Source organism: Lithobates pipiens, unplaced genomic scaffold (genome assembly GCF_037356315.1).
Source record: "Lithobates pipiens isolate NorthernLeopardFrog02 unplaced genomic scaffold, aLitPip1_a1.2 Scaffold_30, whole genome shotgun sequence".
NCBI lineage: Eukaryota > Metazoa > Chordata > Amphibia > Anura > Ranidae > Lithobates > Lithobates pipiens.
The window spans coordinates 56,670,360-56,679,784 of NW_027507791.1; the positions used below are offsets into that span (position 1 = coordinate 56,670,360).

The following is a 9,425-nucleotide window of genomic DNA, read 5'->3' on the forward strand; positions in this document are numbered from 1 at the left end:
ATTACTGTGTAAATGACACTGGCAGGGAAGGGGTTAAACACTAGGGGGCGATCAAGGGGTTAAGTGTGTCCTAGGGAGTGATTCTAACTGTGGGGGGGGGGATTGTCTCACTAGAACATGACAGAGATCACTGCTCCCGATGACAGGGAACAGTAGATCTGTCATGTTGCTAGGCAGAACAGGGAAATGCCTTGTTTACATCTCCCCCATTCTGCCGCTCTGTGTCACGGTCACAGGCCCCCCCGTTGGATATGGTGTCCACGGGACCTGTGGGCATGGACAAGGAAGTATGCGGCGTGCACAAGCGTGTCCCACCGGCGGGGCAAGCACGCGCCCACAATGCCGCGATTTAAAGGGGGACATACCTGTGCTCCCATTTGCCCAGCCATGCCATTGTGCCGACGTCGTTCGCTGGTCGGCAAGCGGTTAAGGTGAAAAAACACGAGGCTCCATTAATATTTCCCTTAATTTTGGACAAAAAGTAGGTGGAGTTTTGAAAATCAACCTTTTTTATCATTTCCAAATGAATAAATGTACTTTCCTAAAGTTTTTTGTTATTACTGGGAATTATGGCACCCACTATATTTGATGTTAAATGGGAAATATGTCAACTATAAGAGTTTATAAAGATAAGTTTAAAATAAAATGTAAACTTTTGTTCTATTTGCAAGAGTTAGCAAGTGAAAACAAAATATGCCTATTCACAGAGCAGAGACCAATCAGCTGGGAAATGAAGGATATATTCCCAAGCTGAGGCACCACAGTGTGTCCCTTATATAAGGAAGCACCTTCCATGTTTTTCAGTGCTCTGTGTCAGACGAATGCTGTCTCCTCTCCCATTCCTCCTCTCCCCACAATGATCTTCAAAGAGATGGGCGACTGCTATAGCACATGGGAAAAGACAGGAGGATAAAGATATTTAAAAGAAGCAAAATAATAAAAGTTGCTTATTAGATTTTTTTTCTTAAACTGAAAAACTTCACTAAAATTGTATCTCCTGTGCAAGGTGAGCAAAAAGGAAATATCTATATTTATATTGATTTTAAAAAATGTTTTCATTATTTATAATACCAAATTGTTTTTTATCAGAAAGGAAGTAAGTAGTATTTTCTTCCAATAATGACTTAATTTTAAAGATTCTGTCACCCCCACAGCTGTTGCCTTTTGTTCCACTTCACCCTCCATTCTAGATTGTAAGCTCCAACGAGCCGGGCCCTCTGATCCCTCCTGTGTTGAATAGCATTGTAATTGTACTGTCTGCCCTCATGTTGTAAAGCGCGGCACAAACTGTTGGCGCTATATAAACCCTGTATTATAATAATAATAATAATAATAATAAAGGAGAAAGATTTGAAAAGTTCTTCCACTTTTTACAAATGAAAGTTTTTAAATATTTTGGACCATTACATCTTAGTACACATGGTGAAGTTATTTGCAAGTGAAAAAAGTTTTTTTTGTATATTTTTCCACATAGATGACCTTGAAAAAGTATTCGTACCCCTTGAAATTTTCCACATTTTGTCACGTTACAACCAAAAATTTAAATGTATTTTATTGGCATTTTATGTGATAGACCAGTGATGGAGAACCTTGGCACTCCAGATGTTTTGGAACTACATTTCCCATAATGCTCATGCACTCTGCAGTGTAGTTGAGCATCATGGGAAATGTAGTTCCAAAACATCTGGGGTGCCAAGGTTCGCCATCACTGTGATAGACCAACACAAAGTGGCACATAATTGTGAAGTGAAAGGAAAATGATAAATGTTTTTCAAAATGTTTTACAAATAAATATGTGAAAAGTGTGGTGTGCATTTGTATTCAGCCCCCCTGAGTGAATACTTTGTAGAACCCCCTTTCACTGCAATTACAGCTGCAAGTCTTTTTGGGGATGTCTCTACCAGCTTTTCACATCTAGAGAGTGACATTTTTGCCCATTCTTCTTTGCAAAATAGCTCAAGCTCTGTCAGATTGGATGGAGAGCGTCTGTGAACAGCAATTTTCAAGTCTTGCCACAGATTCTCAATTGGATTTAGGTCTGGACTTTGACTGGGCCATTCTAACACATGAACAGGGGCGGACTGACCATTGGGCCACTTGGGCACTGCCCGAGGGCCCCGTGCCACTAGGGGGCCCCATCAGGGTTGCCAGCCTCAGTAAAACCAGGGAAAGTATGTAAAAATCTGTGTTTTTTTTTACAGCTGTCTCTGAAATGTCCCTTACCGACATAATTTTGGTCTAAAAAATTCTTAGATTATAGCCACCCTCACCTCTCCAGTACCTTCTCAGCCAATAGAAACATGTCTGTGTATACTGTGATTGTATACTGTGTGTGTGTATACCCTGTGGCCCCATAATGTCTGATTGCCTGGGGCCCCATAATCTCCTATTGCCCGGGGGCCCCATGAGTTGTCAGTCTGCCCCTGCACATGAATATACTTTGATCTAAACCATTCCATTGTAGCTCTGGCTGTGTGTTTAGGGTTGTTGTCCTGCTGGAAGGTGAACCTCCACTCCAGTCTCAAGTCTTTTGCAGACTCTAACAGGTTGGTTTTCTTCTAATATTGCCCTATATTTGGCTCCATCCATCTTCCCATCAACTCTGACCAGCTTTCCTGTCCTTGGTGAAGAAAAGTATCCCCACAACATGATGCTGCCACCAGCATGTTTTATGGTGGGGATGGTGGGTTCAGGGTGATGGGCAGTGTTTGTTTTCCACCACACAATGCGTTTTGCCTTTAGACCAAAAAGTTTAATTTTGGTCTCATCTGACCAGAGCACCTTCTTCCACATCTCTTTGTTGTGTCCCCCACATGGCTTCCCGCAAGCTGCAAATGGAACTTCTTATGTCTTTCTTTCAACAATGACTTTCTTCTTGCCACTCTTCCATAAAGGCCAGATTTGTGGAGAGCTCGACTAATAGTTGTCCTGTGGACAGATTCTCCCACCTGAGCTGTGGATCTTTGAAGCTCCTCCAGAGTTACCATGGGCCTCTTGACTCTTCTCTGATGAATGCTCTCCTTGCCCGGCCGGTCAGTTTAGGTGGACGGCCATGTCTTGTTAGGTTTGCAGTTGTGCCATACTCTTTCCATTTTCGTATGATGGATTTCAACAATGCTTCATGAGATTTTTTTTTATAACTTAACCCTGCTTTAAACTTCTCCACAACTCCATCCCTGACTTGTCTGGTGTGTTCCTTGGCCTTCAGGATGCTATTTGTTCACTAAGGTTCTTTAACTAACCTCTGAGGAATTCACAGAACAGCTGTATGTATACTGAGATTCAATTACACACAGGTGGACTTTATTTACTAATTAGGTGACTTGTGAAGGAAATTGGTTCCACTAGATATTAGCTAGGCATATTATAGTAATGGGGGCTGAATACAAATGGCCGCCACACTTTTCAGATATTTATTAAATAAAAAAAAATGAAAACCATTTATCATTTTCCTTCCACTTCGTGTTGGTCTATCAGATAAAATCCCAATAAAATACATTTATGTTTTTGGTTGTAACATAACAAAATGTGGAAAATTTCAAGGGGGTATGAATACTTTTTCAAGGCACTGTAGTACTAATGACCAAATTTGTTAAATGAATGGTAACAGATTTCTTTTTAAAACTTGACCTTTAAATAAATTGTTATTATTAATATACAGGATTTATATAGTGCCAACAGTTTGCATAGCGCTTTACAATGTTAGGGCAAGCACGACCGTTACAATGCAATTAAATACAGGAAGAATCAGAGGGCCCTGCTCGGTAGAGATTACAATCTTTTTAGCTGTTAGCTTTTAGTTTTTAGCCAATCAGATTTTTGTCAAATTTTATTTAAGTGGTTTACAGTTTATACTATATCAATTAATATTTTATGGCATTTTTTTATTATTTATTCTTATTATTTGTTTATATAAGAATATAAAATTTGAAGAAAGCCCAGCACTAACTCTGCTCACATTGGCTGCTCCTGCAAGCTAAAGATTATTATTAATATTTAGGATTTATATAACCCCAACAGTTTGCACAGCACTTTACAACATATAAGAAGACAGTACAGTTACAATACACGAGGGTTATGGGGGTCCGGCTTTTGATGATTAACAATCTAATAGATCTTAGGAAAAGAAGAGGAGTGGGTGCTTCTTTCATCTATGTCACTGAGCTGACTGCCTTAGAAGTTTTTTGTGTACCCCACAAATCTGTTACTCCCACTTAACTGAAATGATGGCGTTCCAGGTTCACACTCACTAACTGCTAGCTGCAATACAATAAATAGTATATATTTGTATGTAAACATAAAGAAAATGTTCCCTTAGGTGAAGGTCAAGGTTTAAGTTCAGGTGTTTGTTTCAATCTAGGGCAGTGATTCTCAACCAGGGTTCCGTGGAAACCTAGGGTTCCTCCAGAGGTTGCTAGGGGTTCCTTCAGCATTGGGCTGGCTCTCAGATAAGTTCCCACTGACACCATTGATCTTTTTAACTATCTGTAAGGAGGCAATTCTTCCCAATGACCACAAGTGTAAGGACCATTCTTCCCACTGACCATCACACTAATGTATCATGAGTTGTAGATTTCTCATTTTTAGTAGGGGTTCCCTGAGACCAGAGAACTATTTCAAGGGTTCCTCTGTGTTGAGAAAGGCTGATCTAGGGAGTCGACCTTTAATTTTGGGGCGCCCATTTTCATTTCAGGCCCTACAGACTATGAATCTCTATGATAGATAGTTATCTCTGGGAGCAGCAAAAATTCCTGGGTGCACCCTAGACAATTGATTGTTCTGAGAGGTTAGACATTAAACATGTGCATTATTACTATATAACAGTACTTGCCTTGTCATTGCTTACTAGGTGAACAAGAGCAGCATTTTAGAGTTGACTTGAGTGCAATTCCACTGCTACTGAGACTGTGTTGTTGCTGGAGTGTTAAACCACCTGATCAATTTCTTATCTCTTTAAAACTCTATTGGTAATATACCATATCTACACTTGAGTTCTATGGTCTGTACACCAACTGTTGGTAGTTAAATATTAAGAAATATGCATTGAAAGTGCTGGAATATAGCACAGTGGCTAAATAGTTAGCACTCCAGCCTATCAGCCCTAGGGTCGTTGTTTCGAATCCAAATCAAGGCACTGCCTGCATGGAGGTTGCATGTTCTGCCTGTGTAGGTTTCCCCCGGGTACTCCAGTTTCCTCCCACACTCCAAAAACAGGCTTGTAGGTTAATTGTCTCCTGTCTAATTTGACCATAGTATGTATGCATGTGAATTAGGGACCTTAGACTGTAAGCTCCTTGAGGGCAGGGCCTGATGTGAATGTATTATATAAATCTATAAAGGGCTGCAGAAATTGACGTTATATAAGTACCTGAAATAAATAAATACAATAAAAAGTTGGTAGGAACAATCATAACTTCCACGTAGAACGGTTCCAGGAGTTCGGAATTATGTCAGGAAGAGCTCACTATTGGAGAATGTGAGACATGTAAGCCCTTGTACACACGGTCGGAGATTCCGACAACCAAATCCGTCGGATTTTGTCCGACGGATTTTGTCCGAAACTGTTGCATACACACGGTCGGACGAAGTTGGCGGAAAATCTGATCGTTCAGAATGTGATGACGTTATTGATAGTGATGATGGGACTACGTTCAGGCTAGTAGCCAATAGCTTTGGTGTAGGAATTTGATCTAAGCATGTGTGGCACTTGGTCCGATCGGAAATTCTCTACACATGATCGGAGTATGTCCGATCGGAGCATTTTGTCGGAAAATATTTCCGGCAAGTTGGAAAATTTGGTCCGACGGATATTCCGATGGAAACAGTCCGATGTAGACCACACACAGTCGGAATATCCGACAAAAAGCTCCGATCGGACACATTACGTCAGAATCTCCGATCGTGTGTACAAGGGCTAAGAAGTCAGGGGTTGACTCAGCTCACCAAGCCCCATTATTTATTAAAGTATCACCTTTGGATAGATTGACATTTTAAAACATAAAAATACATCTTGTTAGAAATGTTAAACTTTGTTTCTTCTGCCAGACCTGAACTAAATGCTATGGAAGAAGTAAACCAAACATCGCCAGAAATTTTTATACTCCTTGCTCTATCTAATGTTCCACATCTCCAGGCAATCTGTTTCATTGTGTTCCTTGTTATGTATGTAATCACGTTGTCAGGAAACCTTCTACTGATTATTGTGGTGAGGATGAACCCAAAGCTTCAGACCCCCATGTACTTCTTCCTGAGTAACCTCTCCATTATTGATATCAGTTTCTCATCCACCATCGTTCCCAAAATTCTCATAAACACTGTGGTCATAGATAGAAGTATCTCCTTGTTGGGATGTGCAATGCAAATGTATTTTCATTTGGCTTTGGGAGCAACAGAGTGTGTTATTCTAGCTATAATGGCCTATGACAGGTTTGCTGCCATTTGTAGACCATTGCACTACTACACCATCATGAACAAGATGTTCTGTGCTGGTTTAGCAGCTGGTGCATGGAGTATGTGCTTCATGAACTCTGCAGTACATGTTGTCCTCACCTTCCAACTCCCCTTCTGCAGGTCCCACCATCTCAATCACTTCTTCTGTGAGATGCCGCCCTTCTTTAGACTGTCTTGCCGAGACACTTTGCGTAATGAGATAGCCATGTACATCTCAGCAGGGATCATTGCTATGTGTTCTTTCTGGTTGACTCTGATCTCATACATCCGTATTATTTCCACCATCCTGAAGATACGTTCCACGCAAGGAAGACACAAAGCTTTCTCCACATGTGCCTCCCACTTGACGGTGGTAGCTCTCTACTATGGCACCATCATGTTTGTGTACCTGAGACCCCATTCCATTGATTCTGCTGAAACGGACAAAACTGTGTCCATTCTCTATACAGCTGTGACACCAATGCTGAACCCCGTCATCTACAGTATGAGGAACAAGGAAGTCAAAAACACACTTAAAAGAGCACACAAGAAATAGAATTCTCTAAAATGTTAAATTGAGAAAACAAATGATATAACGTTCAGTATATGAATATGAAAGGATTCAAAAGAATGTATAGAAGGAAGGGGCTGCAACTAAATGCCACAAGCAGAAATGGTCACTCAGTTATACTACATACATAATCAGGGCCATATTTCGACATCATGTTGACTTAAAAACACATGACAACAGTCTGTTTAAATGTTGTGTGAATTTACATGTGATTATTTTAGCAAAAATACCCTTGACCCGGCCCCACTCCCACTCTCTCCAATTGGCTAGCTGACTTGGTGGGTGTCGGCGAGTGGGGGGGGAAGGAGATGAGTGGGCACAGGTCTGCTCTCCTCCCCTTCTTCTTGTGACCCGGAAAGTGATGCCTCTGATGTCGCTTCCGGGTCAAGCTCTCGGGTCGCTTAGCCAGGAAATATTGTTTTGGAATGCGAATTGCTTTGCATACATTTAGTGGAGCACAGGGGAGACATAAGTTACACCCAAGCACATAAAATCCCCCACCCCCAAAAAAATGTTGAGGCCCCCCACCCCCACATATACACATGCACGAACGTACACGCATGCGTCAGGGCGCCTACACATGAAAATGACGATTGCAATACATGTTACATATCTCCATGCACACCGGAGTGAGAGCAGTAATTCTAACATAAGACCTCATCCATAACACTAAACAAATACCTATAGGGGCTTTTGAAGTGTTGCCTATTGAAAATGTAGGATACTGAAGCTTGACGCCATTTCACGGGTGCACAAAAATTTAAGATTTGACATGTTGGGTATCTATTTACGTGGCGCAACCTCGTCCTTTATATTTTACCAAACATTTGCGTAATTTGTTTGCCCTAAAATTTACGTTAGTGTTTTTTTTTTATTTAAATTGTGCGTTTCCTAGACATTTGCGGTAATATCGTGTGACATAAAAAATTGGAACTGCCATTATTTTATTCTCTAGGGTATCTGCTTTCAGAAAAAAAATATACATATATAGACTGTCCTACACACCGCTGGCTCTCACTGTTGTGAGTCTGCAATCGTGACCAGGAAGACTACCCTGCAGCATAGTGCTCTGAAAGAGATGCTTAAAGCGCTCGTGGAGCGCAGTGTGGAAGGGACAATGTTGATGGCTCTGCGGAGGATGGTCTACATGGACAGGTTTACCCCGGATGCATACTTAGATGTACCTGTTTTAAACCTTATCCTTGTGAGTTGCTAAATGTTGTACCTTCATTAAACGTAACCATATTGCTACACTTGGAGGCGCATCTCTTCCCTTTTATACTCAGTTGTGACGGGACGCTACGTATATATCTAGACATCGCTCGTTTATCAAGTCAAAATGTATAAAAAAAAAACTTTGCTTGTCTTGCAAAACGCTCTCAGACCAAGTCTTTTTTTAACGGAAATGTTTTTATTGATAAAATAGGGCATCATTACAACTAGGGATGAGCTTCGTGTTCGAGTCGAACATACGTTTGACTCGAACATCGGCTGTTCGCCTGTTCGGCGAATTCCGAGCGTTATGGGCCGTTCACGCCAAATTCGTGTGGCGCTCATGGCCCACAATGCACTGCGATGGCGCAGTGCATTGCTGGCTCATGATTGGCCAAGCATGCACTGTGACCCCGTATGCTTGACCAATCACAGCGCCGGCAGCGAGGAGAGCCATGATTGGCCACAGGCAGGATGCAGTGAGAGAGCTTGCAGTCAGTGTTAGGAGACTGTGCGTGCTGTCTGCGTGCTCTGAACCCAGTATAAACCGCTATATCCACCTATATAGCTAACTATCTTGCTCGTTTTAAATAGAGCTTGCAGTCAGTGTTAGGAGATTGTGCGTGCTGTCTGTGTGCTCTGAACCCAGTATACACCGCTATATCCACCTATATAGCTAACTATCTTGCTCGTTTTAAATAGAGCTTGCAGTCAGTGTTAGGAGATTGTGCGTGCTGTCTGCGTGCTCTGAACCCAGTATAAACCGCTATATCCACCTATATAGCTAACTATCTTGCTCGTTTTAACCACTTTCAGACCGGACCATTTTGCTGGTAAATGACCAGAGGTCTTTTTACACTTTGGCACTGCGCTGCTTTAACTGGTAATTGCGCGGTCATGCAATGTTGTACCCAAACAAAATTTGCGTACTTTTCTTCCCACAAATAGAGCTTTCTTTTGATGGTATTTGATTGCCTCTGCGATTTTTATTTTTTGCGATATAAACGTAAAAAGACCGCAAATTTTGAAAAAAAATGATATTTTCTACTTTTTGTTATTAGAAAAATCCAATAAACTCAATTTTAGTCATACATTTAGGCCAAAATGTATTCAGCCACATGTCTTTGGTAAAAAAAAAGTCAATAATTGTATATTTATTGGTTTGCGCAAAAGTTGTCACATCTACAAACTAAGGTACGTTTTCTGGAATTTA

At 41.2% G+C, this 9,425-nt stretch overlaps 1 pseudogene across 1 annotated transcript; it reads left to right on the forward strand.

Moving 5' to 3' along the window:
- The first annotated feature begins 818 nt into the window (after window positions 1-818).
- LOC143942065 (olfactory receptor 5V1-like) lies at window positions 819-8,438 on the forward strand (annotated as a pseudogene). The gene is made up of 2 exons (XR_013264665.1): window positions 819-1,006; window positions 6,046-8,438. The product of XR_013264665.1 is annotated as an olfactory receptor 5V1-like (transcript).
- Window positions 8,439-9,425: the final 987 nt, after the last annotated feature.